Source organism: Struthio camelus, chromosome 4, assembly GCF_040807025.1.
Source record: "Struthio camelus isolate bStrCam1 chromosome 4, bStrCam1.hap1, whole genome shotgun sequence".
Lineage (NCBI taxonomy): Eukaryota > Metazoa > Chordata > Aves > Struthioniformes > Struthionidae > Struthio > Struthio camelus.
This window is the reverse complement of record NC_090945.1, coordinates 28,918,978-28,939,924: the sequence shown is the minus strand read 5'-3', so window position 1 is coordinate 28,939,924 and position 20,947 is coordinate 28,918,978. Positions and strand designations below refer to the sequence as shown.

General features: G+C 35.7%; 1 long non-coding RNA gene across 1 annotated transcript in view; it reads right to left on the bottom strand.

Moving 5' to 3' along the window:
• LOC138067173 (uncharacterized) overlaps positions 1–20,169 on the bottom strand; it is a 60,172-nt gene extending 40,003 nt beyond the window's left edge. Inside the window, exon 1 of the long non-coding RNA XR_011140938.1 lies at positions 20,052–20,169. This is a non-coding gene — a long non-coding RNA (uncharacterized lncRNA). The remainder of the gene's footprint in view (positions 1–20,051) is intronic.
• Between the last annotated feature and the right edge of the window lie 778 nt (positions 20,170–20,947).

The window sequence follows — 20,947 nt, the reverse complement described above, 5'->3', positions numbered from 1 at the left end:
GACTTTAAACCATGTATTTTCTGAAATGTTTAGAAATCCCTCTGGGATTTCAAAAGTGTTTGAAAGATATGAGCTTGTGTAGCCTCTCCCTCTAATGATCATTGTGTATTTAGTCAAAATAATTTTGCATGCCATCAGTGTCACCACTGACACAGGCACTAACAAAAGCTGGATTTCTTTGTTAGCAAAATATTTGTTGGAAAATAAAGTTTCAAAGTGAAGTAGACTTTAAGTTATCTTATAGTGAATGAAAATAAACAAAGATCAATCGAATCCAGTGTCTTTTTCCATTTTCTGGAGGCATCCTGGATAATTAAAAAGTGACATATTATTCCATCTTATATTGTAACAACTAACCTATAGACCATATTTGATTCAAAGTGTGTTTCAGGATTGCAAATTTAAAACAGTCACAGAATGTATACACACACACATATACACATATATATCTCCTGTGTCCATTTCTATTAACAAAAAACTGTGAATGTGGCTCATTTAATCCACTTCAAATTTGTTTTCCCTATCAATAAATACAATATTTATATTAGAAATTTGATTTAAGAGATATCATAATTGAAACAAGACATATCACTTATATGTCAGATTTTAAAAATCTTATATTCCTAGTAAACTATACCCAAATTTATCCATCAGAATTAATTTATGAAAAGAGTGTATAAGGATAAAAGTAAATGAGAAACAATTAAAAACACATCATAGGCCTCTAAAGAACTTGGATAACGATGATTTATCACCTACTAATTTTCTGTAATTTTTAACTCCTCTGAAAATTTTTTTACTTCTTTATTTTGGTAAGAGAACTGTTCAAACCACCAAATTTCTAAAAATTTTGAGCGATCCTCTGTCTCATAGGCCAAACCTGCTCAATGAATAAACTTCCTAATAGAGAGAGGTGCATGAGAAATTAATATTACTTTCTTTTGCTCTTCTTTGGAGAGTACTGCTGCTCAGAGGTTTAAGGCAAACAGTGATTATATTAAGGCTTTATCTACTGAGTTACTGGAACTTTAAAATTGAATGTGTACTGCAGATGATACCTTTGTGTTTTAGGTATCTTTCACTATTTTTCTGCAAAGAGAAAGTCAGTTCTTCTTTATAATACATCTGGAATTATAAGATACCTGTGCTGCAAGGTAGAAGAGGGACATTCTTTCTTCGCCTTATATCAGTAAATCAAATCAATTATACTATGATTAATGTTTGGCTCAGGATCACATAAATTTGTCTCACAGCTGATGCTACATAAACCAAGACATCTGGGTCCCAGCTCTCTTAAAACGTTGTATCTAGGGCATACCACAAATCCCATTCCAGATACAGGTTTGTTTCCCCTCAGTGTAGAAAATTACTAGCATTAAGTATGGAGACCTAGAAACACCCATCCTGCCTCTTCATTGAGCTTACTATCAAGCACAGCTAAAAATGCAGCTATTAAATATGATTATAGTACAAATTACAACTTACAGCAACATACCTCAGAGTTTACACTCTATTTGCTACTCCATTCGAACATAAAGAACAAACTGGAAGATCAATAAAGCTGTTATATTCTTTCAAAATATGAATTCTAGATACATTTCTGCCACTTTTATTAACATTTCACTAAGTTTGAGTCATTCAGATCTAGTGTTTGGCTTAAGCTGTCGCTACACACAATCAAGTCATCTATCTCTACACTCAGGCAAAGAGTGACCAATGCTGTGATGAGTTCCATGAAATTTTCTTTTCAAAAAGGTAATAAATATACTGACTTGTGAATATTTGGCAATGTCAACCAGGAAAGACGTGACCTTCTAAATATTATAAAGAAAGATGCCCTTCTAAATAGTTTATAAATGAGTCCCAGACATGCAGGAGGACCCAGTGTACCAAGGACTAGCAAAAATAGAGAACCGTTAAAACAATTTACATGCTAAGAACTCAATTATCCCCTTGAAACACTATGCCAAGTATTTCCTTTTTAACATATGAAGCATAGACAAGGGACAGACTACCTTTATAAATATACAGCCTCAATCTTCTGAACACAACAAATTGTAGTACCATCTCATAGGTTCAACTAACAAAGGCTACAGTAATAAGAGCAAAAGTCGACAAATCTAGAAAGACGCTTTCTAGAATTAAAAAGTCATTATAAAGCAAGTGAAAATAACAAGTAAGAAATACATAGGCAATTTATGATATAAAAATTTGGCTGGTTTACAGGAAGCATCTAGTATTGCATATTATGATTTAAACAGCATTTACTATATAGTTTAAAGACACATACTTTGGTAACTAGTTCCATACTATGCTCTATGGAAATAATTCCATGCTGTAGGAACAATAGTACTTGATGTAATGTTCAGTATTCAGTACTTATAGTAAAATCATTCTGTCGTGTTCTGTGCTATCTCTATCATTTACCATTGGGCAAGATCCAATTACAGACAAATGCTAGCTATAATTAGAATGACAAGTCAAACTTACACTTCCACAATGGTAGTTATCTATAAGTTGTCAAGACCTCTCAATTATTTCAGATGACTTCTCTCAAAATGTTTAAGGATGTTTACCAATGTCCTCATCTAGGTTTGAGTTAGGTATGCATCAGGCAATTAGATGTTTGAAGCAGCTGTTAGAATTGTTAGCTGGCTCCTTCTTCTCAAAAAGCCAAAGTAGCTGACAATGGATAATAACTAAATATTTCATACAAAATGGATATGCAGACATAATACTGCTGCTACCTCATCAGACCAGCAAAGTCTAATTAAGTGTCAAGCTAGAGTTATAAAAGGGTTATGAGATTTCCCTTAAAAACAGGAACTCAACTATGGTGACAGACAGACAGTGAGACAACCTCAGGAGCAAGATGAACATGACTTTTCTGTTGGTCTAAGAGGAATATTATAAAAAAATCCCAGACCATTTACATTATTTACATTACTGAAATTAAAGTACAATTGACTTATTCAGCCTGTAGCCAAGAATGAAAAGTTTATAGAACATTTCTTCCTTTATTAGCATATACTTAAGGTAATTAATAACCCTTTTATTTATTGCTACTGCTGAATCAAACATGGGAGGCTCTCAGAAGTCTTATCTCTTTTCATTTGTAGTTTTTTGCTTTTCTAACTACTAGCATTTCTTATTACTATCTTTATTATTATTGTATTGATCATTAAAAATGAAACTTCCGAATTCTGTTTATAGGAACAACCAAACTACACAGGTAGATGAAAGCAAAACAGTGTTAGATATTCAGAAATAAAGATGGGCAGGAAATAATATTATTGTTCCATTAACTTTCTAAATTTCAAATGGCTTTCCTCATTCCAGATTACACCAAGACAGATCTTTGTAAAAATCTCACTAGAGGAAAAAAAAAATCTGTTTCTTATCTAGCCTTAGTATGTAAAGAAACTATACATATTTCAGAGATGATGCCAGCCTCTCTGATACCAGCGTGTATTAAAGCAAAAGCCTAATACTTAAGCACAGAAGATGTAAAGATGATACACGTACATTTTCCATTCTGTTTATCATCCTGCCCATGCACACGAACAGTTTTCACAATTTCTTCTTTAAAACAGCAATGACTTTTTTCATTTGGAATCATCTCTCAAAAAGAAAAGATAATCAGCCCAACATTATCACTCTTCATTATTTCTAGAAGTGACCACCCATCTTAAGTTAGAACAAGGATTCTTCTTTCACCTCTTCAACATAGCTCTGTCATTGCTGATATATTTATGCTGAAACTATTGATTCTTTTTTAATCTAAAAATGTAATAGTGTTTCAACTCAATTCCTGCCACATTACTTCCTATGTAGAGCAACAGAGCTGTTAATGCCTACTGTGGTAACAATGCAGAATTTGCTCAGATTTTACTATTAAGAGACACTAAACTCTTCAAGTGTAGCATGCTAATCATGTTCTAATTCTTCATTCCTCTCTTTTGAACTTTCCTTCATTCCTTCCTCTGACTCTGCTGACAATCCTGTGCTGCTGAATATAATTATAGTTCCTAGAAACGTTCAGGATATATTTTATCTTGCTAAGGGGGTCCTCCTAATAATATTTAAATGTACAGGGAATATCTTAAACTGATTGGCAGCCAGTCACCTTTTCCTCAGTCAAGACAGCTATTTAGTATATTAATATTTTCTTTTAAAAATACAGGAAAGAACGCAGAAATTTAAAAAAGCCTTTAACCCAAACGCAGTTCTGATCTTCCTTTCCACCCAAGCAGTGGTGGCTGTGCCATATGCTAATCAAATACCGTTCACCCAAAGGGATGAAATCCTAGATTTACTAAAATAAATTCCAACTGAAGTTGCTGTTGGTTTTAGTGAGATCTGCTTTTTCGTTTTTTCAGATTAGTTTTCTGGTATTTGGTATTGTCGTGCCATCAGTTTGAGTGACAGAATGACTGGCATGGTATAGCCACTCCTACAGATGACTTGAATAAAGCTAGTTAGATTTGCACTTTCACATCATTATAACTTTGCTGCTTTGGCAGCATATCCTTTACTATAGCTTCCAGTAGTAGATAGGCTGTTAGGGGGTTTATTGGTTTTAAAAAGCAAATATGAAAATCAGTTTGGCTTTTAGTATTACAGCTGTGTTCAAAACACAGCCAGTGCTAAATAGTATTGAAAACAGTCCTTCATCTCATAGTCTGAATTGAGGAATCAATGTATGCATCCTGCAGTATCCAGATTATCTGGGGGATGAGATAAGGTCGTGCATCACTGCATCCATTCCACTCTTACTGAAAATGGCATCAGTGTGCTCTCAGATGTCTCAGATGGACTCCTAAGCTGGGCAGTCAGGTCCTGAGCAGAGTGACATCCCCTAGTCTAGATATCATTGAGTGAAGGATTTAAAAACGGAGGAGTGCAGGGAGAGGTATTATGCGGTGTTCTCAAATGTATTTATTTGCTTTCCTGAAAAAAAAAAAAAAAAGGCGTAGGGATGATCTAATTTTGGGAATACTTCAGGTTCAGGAGCGGGTGGGCAGATGACGTGAGCTGCAAGCTACCTACATCTCAGAAACATTTTAAATACCATAAAGAGTAAACAATATCAAATAAAAGCAGAAAAAAAGCTCCAAGTGAAAGTTATGTGACTGGAAACTGAAAAAAATCCTCCTTACATGCTGTATTATGTCTTCTTTTTTTCTGCATGCAAGTTTCATTTTACTGTTAATGCCAACTGTATATTTTTTGAGTATCACTCACATGAGTAGATTAATTTCTGGGAGCTCTGAATAATGGTTTAAAACCACATATATGAGAACATATTTCATCTGTAAAATTACAATGGTGAATAAATAATTTACCAAAGTCTAAATGGCTTTTCAGGCTTTATTTTCAACAGGACTTTGTCCATTCCAAAGCTCAGTGATCTACTGATAGCCTGATTAACAAATTGTGCAAAATAAGCTAGAGTGTCATTCAACCTGGCCAAATATATAGGTTTATAAAAAAAATACAGAAAGCAAGCTTATAGTGCTAGCCACAATAATCAAGATAGTATGGTGAAATGGACATAAATCAGACAAGATAAAGTATTGCAGTGACACTTATATTTCTGAGGCATTTGAGGAGGAGGAATAAATTTTGAAAAATTTCCAGACATTTTGAAAAATGACGAAGTTCTACATAATGATTTCACTCAAGTATTCCAAAAAGCTAACTATAAATTTGCTGTAATGAGAAGAATATCACCCTTACAATAACTATGTTTTCAGGAGCACACTAGCAACATTTCAAAAACTTAACATTTGGATTTCATTTATAGAAGGTGCTTCTTTAAAGTTCACAACTTAAAAATATAAAATAATACAAATACTGTTTCCCATTGTTTCCGTAGATATGCCTAATAGACTGCTTGAACTATGTTGCAGTAAAAGCCTCACTGGAATGAAAATTTTAGTATTGTCAGACCTTTTATAACTGCTTCATATTTTCAGTATATCACTCGGCATCCTTGCCATTACTTACTTTTGCACAGAAAATTATGAAAAACAAAATCCCAAAACCTGAAGAATATTTTTTGCATTATAGAAACAGCTATAAAAAAAGTCAACCTCCAGTTTCAACTTTGTATTTTGCTGTTAAGTACCAAAATAAAAAATTCTGGACACTTACAGTACAACAAACTGAAAAAGTTGCATAGCATAAATCCCTAAATAAAAATGCACTTTGTATATGTATTCCACGAATAAGGTATCAGCCTATACCATACACAAGCAAAAATCTCTAGAGTGAAAATCCCATTAGAAATCCAACCAAATAGTTTGGAAAGTTGAACAGAATATATCAAAGCTTGAATTAGAAACAGAACTGCAGTGTTGCAATGACTGAAGGACACCTTATATAAATGCTATTTTGAGCAATACCTTTATGAATTGATTTAAATATTAACACTCTACTAGCCTACTAGAGTCAAAGTAATACAACCAAATGATGTAAGCATTTGAATCACATAGGAAGTATCTGAATTAACTAAACTGCAGCCAGAAAGTGGCCCTTTAAAATAGTTTTGTTAAAGCATGAATAGAAATACTACAATACCAAGCAGAAAAAAGTATACTGAATGTCACCATTCTGTATTACATGGTTTTCCGTAACATAGCTTTGGTCTAAAGTGATGGTCAGCAGATAGTCATCGCATCTGTAAATACTCATAACATTTACTATGATCTAGGAAGAAGGTGGCCTTGAAGAGACCTCCTTCCTCTAACGGGTCACACTGCTTTTCATCCTCTCCCCCCAGCCCTGCCTTTTTTTTAATAACTTTTAGAAAGTATTATTTCAAAAATTATTTCAAAAATTCCATGAGAACTGTTGGGGAAAAAAATGGACTATTTATAAATTCAAGCATTTATTCTGGCAGTCCAGCACTATCATCAGTCAAATTTAGCTCAAAAAGCACTAAGCAGAGTTGGGCTGCTAGTTATACAGTTTTGGATTACAAATGTAAAATACGCCTTGTCCTTAATATCTACTTACAGCAGACAAAGATCTCAGTACAAAAAAGATATTTTGGAGGGGTCAGCAAAGGACCCCCAAAGTATCTTACTATAGATACTTATTTATTTTAGACAGCTGAACAGTTGTTCAGGAGCTCTGCAACGCAAAAAAAGTGTTGCTGCACTAACGTTATAGATGAGAAGAGAGTGTGCATCTTTATTGTCCATCTTATATCTGCAGAAAAACTTCTCTGAGGCCATAACTAACAACTTACTTTAATAAACTTATTCTTAAGGGTTCAGTGATATCCATCCCCATCTGGTTTGGAGGGTCTTTTTCACAGAGAGGCTTGCTTTATTTTTATTACATCTGGATATAGATGTAAGGGAAAGATAAGTGCTCAAGAGGGAGGGAATGCCAATTTCACTAATTAACTTATCCTTGTTATGAAGACAATAAAATCAGATCAAAGCCTACGCTAATAATAAAAACCATGTGGTTGCTGTATGTACTTTCCCTAAAGTTGGAATTTCTTGAGATATAGATTGTCAAATATTTTATGAAATTATGGCCAGTTACAAGAAATTTCATAAATCCAAGCACATCCTGATCTGAAAAATAGAAAACATAATGGAAAAAAACAAATCTCTGTCTCTCTAGTAATGCCTAATTCAATATGGACTTCATATATCTGAGAGTTTTGGTTGGGGAGAGCGGAGGTTTTTTTTAAAGAAGTATTAAAACTTGTAACATTTATATTTCTGTGAAGAAATTTAGTCCTGCTTCTGTAAGTAAGTATGCCGTTTAGTAAGAACTCTGGCAAAAACTGAATCCTGAAACAGAGCAATAAATTCTCTACTGTCATTCACTGCCTCTTCAATTACCAAGCTTCAAGCCACTTCTCAGAGGAGCAAGAAACATGAACGACAGCTATGTGAATGACTGATTAACACGGAAAAGATCATTTCATGAAGATTATATTGTATTCCTAACAAGATCAAAAGTGTGCACAAAATTATTGTTATGATAATTACCTTTCACAGAATTTGTCTTATTGTTAAAAAGCAATAATAAGGTACCTTAAGAGGCAGAATAATTACACTTAACTGCTGTAATTAATAAGTTAATCCTGAGGCAAAAATGATTCATATCATAGGAATTACGTAACTGCTGGCATTTAAATTTTTACTGCAATACTTGAGTATATTTAAAATCAAGCATTGTTAATATTCCTAAACCTTTACTTCAGTAAGGTCAGAGAATAAATTCAGCTCAGGAAGACCACCATTTCATTTCTGCATCATGGGACTGGACTGTCTAAAACTGAAGGGAAGTGAGCAGAGGCTAAAATTTGTACATACAGCTTTTGGGACTCAACTTTTTTTTTTTTTTTCCATCGGGTGTCATTCTGAAGTTTTTCTTCACTATTAATCAGAAAAGTTTTGCCATGAAACATGACAGTTTTTGTTTCACTTTTTAGAGAGAGATTTAATCCTCCAGGCTGCCCTTAAAGATATGCTAGAATGTGTAATTTGATTACATCATTTAAGTAGTGGATTTCTTTAATTGCCTTAAGATTTATTTTTCTCTGATGATCTACAATGCTATTTCTGGCTGATCTTCAGCAGGCCAGAAAATGCCAGAGTGATTTCAGTCATGCTTTTAATAAACAGTTCATTAGAGTGCTATGAGTATAAATCAACTCCCAGACCACCCACATTTCACTACCAGTAGTTCTAGAGGATGTCTAAATGATATAACAGAGCTCTTGCTGTCCTTATTGTGTAGGAAGTCATAGAGGTCACCATTTTTGTGAAGGTGATATGCACAAACAGTTTTTACTATGTCACATCACGATATATAAGAGATTTATAACAAATAAAAACCACTCAGCTTGTTAGCAACCTAGACATTTCATGGTTTCTGGATTCACCGGCTCTGAAAATGCCTTCCTCAAAAACTGAATACAGAAACATTTCTTCTACTTTATTAGTCCTTCAGGAAGGGGAATCTCACTGTTTCAGTATGAGAAGTACATTTTCTGTTGTGTTTTTAATACCTAAGTAAATTTCTTCCCAAATACTCTGCAGCAAACTTTGAATTGGATGGATCATTTTAATGAAACAGGATTCTTCAGCTATAATAAATCAGTATTTCTTGAGTATATGTGGCATAAATTAAATGATACGTATACAAATCATTCCACATCTGGAACTGCATACCAGCCATCTCTCTAGACTCCATTTAAGAATTCGAAAATTAGCAGTTAGGGCTATTCTCCTTATCTCCTCTTGCAAAGGTGCTGAAAATTTAAACAGTAGTAGTTGGATTCAAACATAACGTAAGTGGATGCAGGTCTATAATAATTAATTGGGTATAAAAATGACTGCATATGGAAAAAAAAGACCTGTCTTAATAAACTTATGATGATAAAAGAAAACATGCCATGATTACATAAGCCTTTTTTTAAATTAGACTACCACTGTCAACTTACCAAACTTACACTGAAATTCTGTTCTGTTTCCTTCTCGTAATAATCTCTGCAGACACGTCCAGTGAACTCCTCTGTGATTTTGTACCTTGTAGAAAGGCTACAAGAGAGATCTTCGTAACATCCAGGCTTATTCAGATTTAAAGCAAGTCAAATAGTCTATCCATAATACATATATGTTAATATTTTTATTACCGTCCTGTACACGGCCAAATAACAAAAGACAAATAAGCACTGTCAGAGTCCTTTAGACCTTCACTATCCATTGTGGTCAAGACTGTGAACAAGTCTTACACGAAGGAAAATGACTGAAAAAATAGGCATAAGTACAATCCTTTATAATAAAATCTTTTCAAATAATGTAAAATGGTTTCTCAGCTTGGAATTATTAAGATAGTGGGATGCTGTTATAAACTTCAGCTCTTTGCCTTCACACAAGACAATGGTGTACCTAATGTATAAAGTATAAGTAAAAAGTCATGTTAGTTTTATTAATGGAAAAGGAAATATGGGAAGTATGTGAAATATATTTCTCCTTTATAAGTTTCAAAGACTTGTTTCTCTGAACAATGTTTTCTTCTGCAATAAACTAATTACACTAATCAATGCCTTTCATTTTTAACACAGACAATAATGATTTTAAGAGATAAAAAGTTCAACTTTGCATATTTTCTTAACTTTACTTTTTTGCACACTTACAAAATCCTGTGGCTCATTAGGCTGCACAGACTAATTTGAAACTGAGGCAGCAGTTAATTCAATAATAACATAAAGGAGTATTAATTATCTGCAAGAGTCTCAACTCTACTAAATGATTGTTCCCACCATAATTACCAGGGTATGCAGGCCATTGATATCACCAAAAGTAATTAAGAACATCCCAAAACACTGCAGAATCAAGGGATCATGATAAATCTTTCAGATCACGTCTACAAAGCTGTGACTCACCCAAAGGCCCACTAGAGCTACAGAGGTGGAGGCTGTCACGGCTGAGCTTAAAGCAGTACTTGAGAACAGAGGCTAGCTCATAACCTAAAACGGAAACTCTCTGGGCCTAGATTGTAAGATTAATTGTGCAATTCAAGAATGCATGGGAAAATGAAAGTAGGTTTCACGTTTCAAAAAATTACTTCAGAAAAAAATATTGTTCTCTTATTTGAGAAAAACAGTTCTGTTTCAACTATTTTCAGCACAGAAGATATTTTTAAACACATGCAGCTTACTTAGCTCATATATAAATCAATGATCTCGAAACCTCTTTTAGAATCAAGCACATCACACAGTTTGGTAAAGAACATATCAAACTACTTTATCAAATATGTAAATAGAAAAATCTCAAAACACGAGTATCTTAGAAACACTTCTTATAGTAACAGGAGGAACAGTGCCCTGAAATAAGTTTGATGAAATAGGCAAAAACAGTACAATTGCATCAGTCACTGCTACCCTGACGATAAGGTTCCTTGTTACTTTTACAAAGCTGAGTTTCCATTCCAGCCTCCCAAACCATCCACTAAAGTCTCCCTGCAACTAACACGCAGATCTCATCTTCTCTTTCCCTCACCTCAGAGTAGTCCAAGTTACCTGACGCCTGACCTTGCTGCTACTGATATTGCTGGTTAACCTCCCAGTTGGATAATCAAAGATACCTTTTTCATTTCATGCAGTGAAAATGAAATCATCCAGAATTCCATTTCTAAAAAACATGTATCAGAAAATAACAGAACTGCCTTGCAAAAAGGAAGTATTTCAACCCTTTGCACACGTACATTAAAAAACTATTTCATTCATTTGTTCTTCTCTGAGAAGTACCTGCAGGCAATTATCCCTGTTGTGAAAGGCCTGTGCTCTTTGCAAGCCTATTTGAATAAACACTAATGAAAAGGTGAATGACTAATGAATACAGCTTGTTGATAAAACACTGCTGTCCATCACACAAAAGTACAAATTCTCAGACCTAACATCTTCTCTGCCTCTACACAGCATACTCAATATCCTGTTTTTGTTGCCAAGTCACCTTCATAACTAGAAATCACAGGTTTCCGGAAGAAAGAATAAAATACCTCTGAGCCACAAGCACCAAATTTAGTCCATGGAAGAGATTATATTGTTTTCCTGAGACTTTTTTTGTGTGTAAATAGTAACACAATGTCCATCTATGTTCACATAGGTATACTAAACTTACTGTGCTCATTACAACAAGGTAAAGGTTTCCTATATACCTGGAAATTACTGGAAATCAGCCATACAAAGAAGAAGCAGACAGTATAACACAGAGAGATGACAAAAGCCTGCAAAAACTTGTGATAAACTTTGCTTATCAGAGAAGAGTTCAAAATGCGGTTTCTGCTCTGCTCAGATGCTCAACTGAAAGGCCAATTTTGTCCATGTCCTCACGCTCCTTCTTCTAAGACTCATCATTAATCGTTTGCATTTTACAATCCATTTACATTATTCTATAACTGAATCCACCACCTAGAGGCCTGATGCTCCAAGCACACATTACAGGCCTACATATACACTAGCCAGTGAGTACTTCATTCGATTGCTACTGACATAACAGGACTTGGGGGTTCCAGACTAAAGTCTCAGCACTCCTTTTGACTTCAAAGGTAACATTTAAATTCCTAAAGTTCAACATACAAAATCTAGCTTTCAAGTCTGGTGGTCGTACCTCAACGTATTACCAATAAACAACATTGCTGATATGATAATTTCATTTCTTTAAATATTGTTTTTTTCTCATTAAAAATCCCTGAGAATCAATAAACAGATTTAGAGATAAATAAAGCAGCCGTTACATAATAAATGAAGTAGGTTATTACAAATATGAAGTTTAAAAATCATAAAGGGTTCTCTACAGGTGCTAATTTTACTACTTGAATGAAATTAATAAGACTCTCCATAAAACAGCAGGAGATCCTTAGATTACAGGAGTAATCAGCAAAAAAATTTACTGTCGATTCATGAAGCATGAAATGTTTGTGTAATGTATGCAAAAGTGGTACTTTATTCTCTGCAGAGAACAATTCTGAGTCCTTACCATAGAAAAATATTTAATAGTTTGAAAACTCTTGTTGCATAGTTTTAAAAAGTTGTTCAAGTGTGATTAATTCAACTCAATACAAACTAATAGTGAATGAAGGACCACCTCATTTTAAAATTTAGTAGGATCTATTGTTAAAAGAACTATTTACAGTTAAATGAAGGCTATATAGACAACTGAAAATCCAACTTGGTGTCTACAGAAATAAGATTTAGGAGAGTAACTCTTACAAATTTGGTAGCACAGTAACCTGAAAAGCTAAATTATTTTTGTATCTGATATTCTGAAAGCAGTATATAGGTGAGTGGTAAATTTAGCATTTGAATATAAAAATATTAAAATTATTTCATGCAAATGTACCCATTCCGATTCTTTAAGGAATGTTTCAGGTTATTATGCAAGTAGAATGTTCTATTTGCAAAGCATATTTAGTTGTATAGGTATCAATGGACTTCTATCACACACCATTTCTCGGCTGCTTTATGTACAACGTATTTCTTTACATGACAACTTATCAGTGAAAAACTCATGTATGTTTTATGAAGCAGTTCATATGAGGAAGTTCTAATAGTAGTCCCAGAGAGGAAATTCTATCCCATTTGTGCTATCAAATTCTCCACAAATTATGCCCTCTAAAATACAGTGTATAGCCCAGGTTTTATCGCTTTTCAGAAATCTATTTTATTGCTATGCACTATAAAATCAGGAATTTGTGTTCAATACTTTACATTTAATATTTATTGATTGCTGTAATTAATTGCTTTTGTTTCATACTTTTGAGTTTAATTAAGTGGACTAAAAGTGTCAATAAACTGCAGCTGTTCAACTGACTCACAGTTGAAACTAAATAATACTTGAGCTTGACTAGTTATTAATGGTCTGTCAATGAAATAAGCAGGGGGACTGCAAGGGTCAGGGAATTAGTAACAATAACAGAACACAGAGCCTTTCATTTTTAGACTAACTGTCCCAGCTCAGCCTAGATTAACAGTGCCTAAAATGATTGCAGTCTAAGGGTGCTCAGTTACTTATGTCGCACACGTTACATGAAATCAGATAACCAATAACAGCTTAGTTTCTGCTGTCCACACCACAAGAACCATCAGCAAGTGACATCCTGTGCAAAGTATGCTTACCAAGGATGCTGCACAAAGACATCACCTGTTTCTGCTCATGTCCTGAGCAGAGATGAGCAAACTGTGCCTAACCTCTGAACTGACTGAAAGCCACATAGCTGTGTTAGTATAGGGCTAACCCGAAGAGAACTTATCCCATAGAGAGGCAACAAATAATGAGCTGGCTCTTGTGAGCAAAAACACTTGTTCATATGCTTTTCGGGTTGGAATCTGCAGGCCTATAGTGTGGGCAACAACAGTATACAATGTGGATATATCCATTGGCAGTTCAGTACAGTCTTTGTGCCAAGTAATCTTGGGGACTGATCTGCACCATGAGCTCTGTAAGTGTTCTCCCCATTACAGGGCTAAGGCCAGGCAACATAAATAGACTAATCGCTGCAGAATGTGCCATACTAGAAAAAAAGGAAGACATTCATTTCCAAACTTTGGCACTTCTCAAGAATATTATACTAAAACATACTCAGAGAAAGAGGCTATCCTTGTTCAAGTAAATTTGGGTATCTTCTTTCACGTTAATAGAAATTCGCAGTGACAGAAAAAACCTGGCCCGGAACATTTATTAAAATCCAGTTTCCTTACTTAAAATATGACGCATATTAACAGATGTTACTAATTCTAGCATAAATATATATTTATTTCCAATCTATTTTATGCAGGTTCTTCTACAGTCATCACTTGTATCTCATCTGAACACCTATTGTTTTTAATATCTAACTGGTTAACATACGCTAAATTGTGGATGCCCACAAACTGTCCATCACTAACCAGGAGGCTTAAAACAAAACTTCATTCGTCAGTGTTGCAGGCTATCCACAAAAGTTGCAGGCATCATTATAGGTACCAACATCAGCTGCTAGCACACCACCCTTTCCCAGACCTTCACTGTTTTCCTTTCCTGTGCAAGGCAATTTGTCATTGAAGAGCTTCCTTTCAAACTTCCCAGTGTCTCCCCTTATCTAAAGACAGCATTCAGCTACAAATGTCCCCAAGGCACTTAATTCTGAAAAAGCTGGCTGATCTGGCTCTCAGTGTCTTGCGGCACTCTCAGAAATTTGGAAATTTTCTTTTTTGCCAGGGGTTAGTTTCTCCTTGCCTCATGTCTTCAAATACCCTGTCATACTATATCTCCTTTTAAAAGGACGTCAGCCTTATATTTCACTTCCTATACACACACACACACAATATGTATATGTGCCTAGGTTCACCAGACCTCATCTGATGCAATTTTCCTGTACTCCCTTTTAACCATTTTCTCCCTGACTGGAGGCAAATCTACCTCACTAATATTCATTTTACTATTCAAGTACACACACACAAATCTTGTGTTCTGGGCAATTAAATTTAGACCACGTTCAATAATAAAGCACAAAATTTGCATTAGATAACATGTGAAAAGATAGATAACACAGAAAGATAAGATTCACTTATTGGCAAAGGATTTCTATTTTGGAATAATGTTTATGTTTTTTTCATATTCTCTGGAAATACAAATGCTAGACATGAATCATGCCCTTTAGCATATTTTCTTCGGTTTTCTGAGGCTAGATCAGATGGAACATTTCATCAGAATCCCTGAAATCATGCAAACAACAAACATGAGCATCTGCATTTTAAGTATTAACTGCTAAAGCACCATGAAAACCTCAGCACTGGCAGATTTGCTCTAACACCTGTGCCAAAGGGTGGCCTTCATATTCTTTCCCTTGAAAGCATTCTGCACAAGAGATGAATGTGAAATTCAGCTTTCACAGACAAGATACATATCCAGAAATGCCTTAATATAGTTTCATTTGATCCTGATAAGGATCACAGTAATTTCTATGCTACCAATTTAGATATGAATTAAAGAGAATATTCAGTAGCCTAAATTGCAAGTAACTATATCCTCACTTCCAAAAACATATCTTTGAAACCTATTAATGGTAGTTCAGCATCCACAGAGGTGATATTAATTACAAGCAAACACACACACACTCTGCATAATGATGGGTCAGCTCCATCCTTTAACAGCCCATTGCACCATGACTGATCTTTATCTCTTAGCTTGTTTGGGCACATCTTTATCCAGGCACTTGGAGAAAGCCAGGCCACATTCAAAAAAAAAAAAAATTGCATTTAATCACAAAGCCTAAAATATCTATATTAAATGCCTGGCCAGGCTGCACAGTTTTATCCACTTTGCAGACTTCTCACAAGTTTTCAGAAATCTCTAAGCTGGGCAATGTAATACAAGTAAGTGCAAGGTTTCCTGTGCTTGAGTCTAGCCAGCGTGGTAAATCTCAAAAAGGTATTCACTTAGTGCTGCACCCAAACTCCTCCCCCTGAAAAATGCCTGGGAAGAGGACAAAGAGACAGCCAAACGGCATGTACAGTGCCCCTGAGAAAGATCAAGACTTTAAAAGTAACAGTAACAGCAAAACCATGCAGACAAAACCTGAACTGTGCACATAAGGTAAGAACTGGAAAACAATTTATACCTTGGCAAGGCTGCAGCTTCAGTTTCTCCTTTTCCTGCCCCTTCTACCAAATATCAAGGCTTTTGTGTGTATGGTGTGGTCAAATTAAAAACTGTACAAGCACTTTAAAGAAAAGAAAATAGGCCTAAGGGCTGAGGATTTTAGAAGCAGCTGGAGATTCCAGTCCCAAAAATCCCCAGGGCCACTTTGAAATTCTCAACCTAAATGTTTAGCTGAATTACTAGCTGCTTTTCTTTCAAATTGCAAATCCCAGTTGCTCTCAGAATTTCCTAATGCATAACACGCTTATCCATGAAACATAAGCTGCGGTTAGGATGAAACCTTTGCCCTGCGTTCTCTCCACAGATAAGAACTGCCTGTCAATATATGATAGCACTGTTACCGTTCAATTCATATTGCATGCAGGAATCCCAATACTTCAGGACATAGGAGGCTTCAGAAACCAGCTTTTTAAAGCATCTTCAACGAACTGCAATGTAAAAAGCATTGTTGGTCTATTTCGAGTTTTTTAATATGATGTCAAAGACTGTGAGGCAGTCAGAAATACAAAGCGCTGTGGAAAGGAAGCAGGCATTCTAGATAAAAGTACTTAAGATTAATTTAACATGCACAGGATTTCCCAATTAAAATTTTCACATTAGCGCTGCATTTTAAACAGTTAATCTCCTAATGAGACATCCCCAGCAATGAGAAGTGAATTGCAGGACTGAATATGGCCCTGAGGCCTGCATCTGGAAAAGGCTGTAGTTTGTAGATGCTGGATTCATGCTACTTTGTCAAATCCTGAAAAGAAAGAGCTGCACTGCCACCTACTGTCACTATGTTGTCTTTTCTTATCAGGAGCTGCCACTTAAAGAAATTCCACATGCTCTCACACAAAATGTTGAAAGCTGTTAACCGAAACACATACGAAAGAAAATGGTATTACTTAATTTTTCACACACACAAACATTGGATGATTTTTAATTCTGGTAGTTCTGCAAGCTGACTGTTTCTTCATCCCTGTCTTTTCTTCATAATATAATAAAAAGAGAGAAAGAATACCACGCTGAACAAAGTGGGATAGCCTATGCTAAAGCCTCTGATTTTTCTACTTCTCTTATTCCCAGCTCTCCACTGTCATACCTTTGAATCCTGGCTGAGGAAGAGCAAGACCTGGAGTCATCTCAACTAATGATACTCTGTGACTGACTCATCAAAAAGAGGTATGTTACGGCTGACTTCTTCCTCTTCCTTAGGGGCCAAAAGCATTACCTCTGTGATGTGCCTGATCTCCGAGAGTCTAGATGCGAAGGAGTCTCTAACATAGCAGCCCACGGCAGTGCTGTGGAGATACTAGCTTAATTGAAAACAAAATTTTACTGCAGTTTCCTCCCAGGGTCTTTTTTGACAGCTGAATTTGCAAATCAATTAACATATTGAGAACAGCTACTCCCTTTCCTAGTAGAGATATTCACTACCAATTGCTCATGAAATTTTCATAACTAGCAAAAAACAAAAGGAATTAATATTTCAGAAGGCAAAGAAAGAAACTTAACTGATGCTGAAATAGGGAGGATAGAACACCAGGATTAAAAAAAAAAGTCAGCTATGCTATCTAACTTCAACAACCATTTTCTAGGATTTAAGATACTGTAGCAGAGAACTGGGTGTTTTCTGTGGTTACTGTAGCTCTTTTCCTTAACTTCATATGTAAATAGCATTAAAGACGGACAAGGAAAACCCTATCCTTGTATTTGGAGCTGTTTGGTAACATTAAAGCACAGACCAGTCTGAGCTGCTGCCAGCAAAATCACAGCGTGACATATCATCTGAAAGTACCCTGGGGGAAAAAAGTCTCTAATTCAGAGTGTGTCAAAGGTGCCTCAGATGACTCAAGTGGGGAGCACACGCTCAAAGAAACGCACCCTTCTGACATTGCCATCAAAATAAATCCAAAAAAATCCCTAAAATAGCTTAATTGCATTCTGTAAAGAATGGATTTTTTTTCAAATTTTTGTAATAGAAATGATTTGTTTCAACTACAGAAGTGGTGAAGTTCACTTGTTTAATAACTGGAAAAAAAGAAGTCTGGATATCCTGACACTATCTCTTCTCCCCTGCCTTCAGGCCTAGCAGTACTCCACATTTCAAGTACAATACAAGACAGCTACTAAATTTGTGTGTCTCCATTCTTTGTCTTTTCAGAGAAAGATAATATTGTCATGGCACCAAAGGGCTTATGCGTTTGGATCCTAGAAAAGAGTTGTTTCTTTTGAAAGGCATAAATATAATACAATCATTCTTGAGAAAGCGTAAGTCTCCAGACGTTTGCACATGAAATGTCTCCTTTCACTTTTCATTTATCAACAAAGTACTTCTGAAGAATTAATTATTTTAAGAAATTCAGTTCCATCTTTTGTCTTAAAAACAAAACATTGTATTTATCTGTTCATTATTTATCTGCTGTAAGGCTTTTACTTCAGATAAATTGAGAAGTTTTGTTTCCATTATACAACAGTGCTGACAGAGCTTAGAAAAAACAAATATATTTTTGCCATCTTTATAGAAATTCTACTTTTTTTCCCCACTGGAAATTCTTAAAACATCTTCCTTGCAGCAATGACCTATGTGTTAATTTTTATATGGCATACTTTTTTAGCATTAACAAAAGAATTTTAAGGCATATATTCTCTTTAAGCATGGAAGAAGTAGCATATATAGCAAAAGTACGGAAAGAAAAGAATCACCATATTATATAGGAACTCTCAGTTACTTGGAGATTCAGGTCGATGGAAGGTAGGTAAGCTTTTACAGTTCTACCTTTCTCTAGGGAAACTATCGCACCTCATGCATGCTCCCTTGGATCAAAATAGGATTGCAGCAGGATTTCCTATTCAGAAGTTGATACCTGTTGAGGAATTTATTTTTAATGTTTCCTGGTTATTTTGGCTTTAGCTTATTAAATAAATTGAATGGATGATCTAATCTGGTAGGAATGATTAAATATTATATTTAGCAAAGAATACTGTCACTCATTTTCTACCAGATGTTCTTTATATTTTCCAATTTTATGTTCTTGTGTGGGATCTTCAAGGAAAGAAAACAAATAAAAAAGGGTATGCTTTCAATTTCAAGTATTAGTATAAAAATGCAGTTCTGTATCCTGAATGCTTTACAAACAGGCTTCTGTGTTTTGATACACCAGAAAGCTGTAGAGCCATTCAGAGGGACCTGGACAGGCTGGAGAGATGTGCAGAGAGGAACCCCATGAAGTTCAACAAAGGCAAGTGAGGTCCTGCACCTAGGGAGGAACCCCATGCACCAGTATAGGTTGAGGGTTGACCTGCTAGAAAGCAGCTCTGCAGACAAGGACCTGGGAGTCCTGGTGGACAGCAAGTTAACCATGAGGCAGCAATGTGCCCTTGTGGCCAAGAAGGCCAATGGTCTCCTGGGGTGCCTTAGGCAGAGTGTTGTCAGCAGGTCGAGGGAGGTGAGGTGATCCTGCCCCTCTGCTCAGCCCTGGTGAGGCCACATCTGGAGTACTGTATTCAGTTCCGGACTCACCAGTACAAGAGAGACATGGCACTACTGGAGAGAGTCCAGTGGAGAGCTAGGAAGATGGTTAGGGGACTGGAGCATCTCTCCTATGAAGAAAGGCTGAGAGAGCTGGGACTGTTTACCCTGAAGAAGAGAAGATTGAGGGGGGATCTGATCAATGTTTACAAATATCTCATGGGAGGGTGTCAAAAGGATGGGGGCCGGACTCTTCCCAGTGTGTCCAGCAACAGGACGAGAGCCAACGGGCATAAACTGAAACACAGGAAGTTCCGCCTGAAATGAGTAAAAACTTCTTTCCTGTGAGGGTGACAGAGCACTGGAACAGGTTGCCCAGAGAGGTTGTGGAGTCTCCTTCTCTGGAGATATTCAAAACTCACCTGGACGCGATCCTGTGCAATGCGCTCGAGATGACCCTGCTTGATCAGGGGGGTGGGACTAGACGATCTCCAGAGGTCCCTTCCAACCTTGGCCATTCTGTGGTTTTAGTTCAGCTTCTGATCTCTGTGATGGTTAGAAAAAAATATAAATCCACTGAGGAGCTGAAAATATTCCTAATATATAATGTATTTTTAAGGAAGAAATGAAAGGAAGGAAAAGAAGAATTCAGGTTAATTCTAGATATAGAAATAAATAGTTTTGTTAAAGTAATGCTTTAGCTTTGCTAAAATAATGTCTTTAAGTAGAGATGGCTAAGCTTAAACCATCACAGTTTATGGCAACGTGCCTTTTTTCAGGTAAAGTCACAGAGAGTTGCAAGGGTACAAACGAATTGTTCTTGACATTCAAAAGAACAAAGATCTGCAGTAAGTGCACTTCATGTTTTCCAAACGGTGGAATAGTGGTGCAAAGCAATACATTGAACATACTTGTGAATATCTGACAACACGTGTGGAACCTACTCTAAATGAAGGCAGTTTCTGCTCAAAAGTTCTTCCAGTCAAAAAAACAGAAAGAAGCTGAGAAAAATAGACTACTGTTGAGCTGAGTAAAGCTGAGACAAAATAAAATTGGAATTAGTTATCCTCATACAAGGGAATTACACACTGATTACACTTTCAGAGTAATTGTGCCTGTTTTACAGCAGCAGTTCTTGCACAGTCATCTATGGAGTACTGCTGCTGAATGCAAGTGATCCACAGAGCGTTCTCCATGAAATCCTTAACCTAAGTGAAAGAACACAATTGGATTTGAATTTATTCTGATGATTATATATAGTCAACAACCAGACTTTTTGTAGGATTTACAGCTATATTTTTATGTAACAAAGTTTATT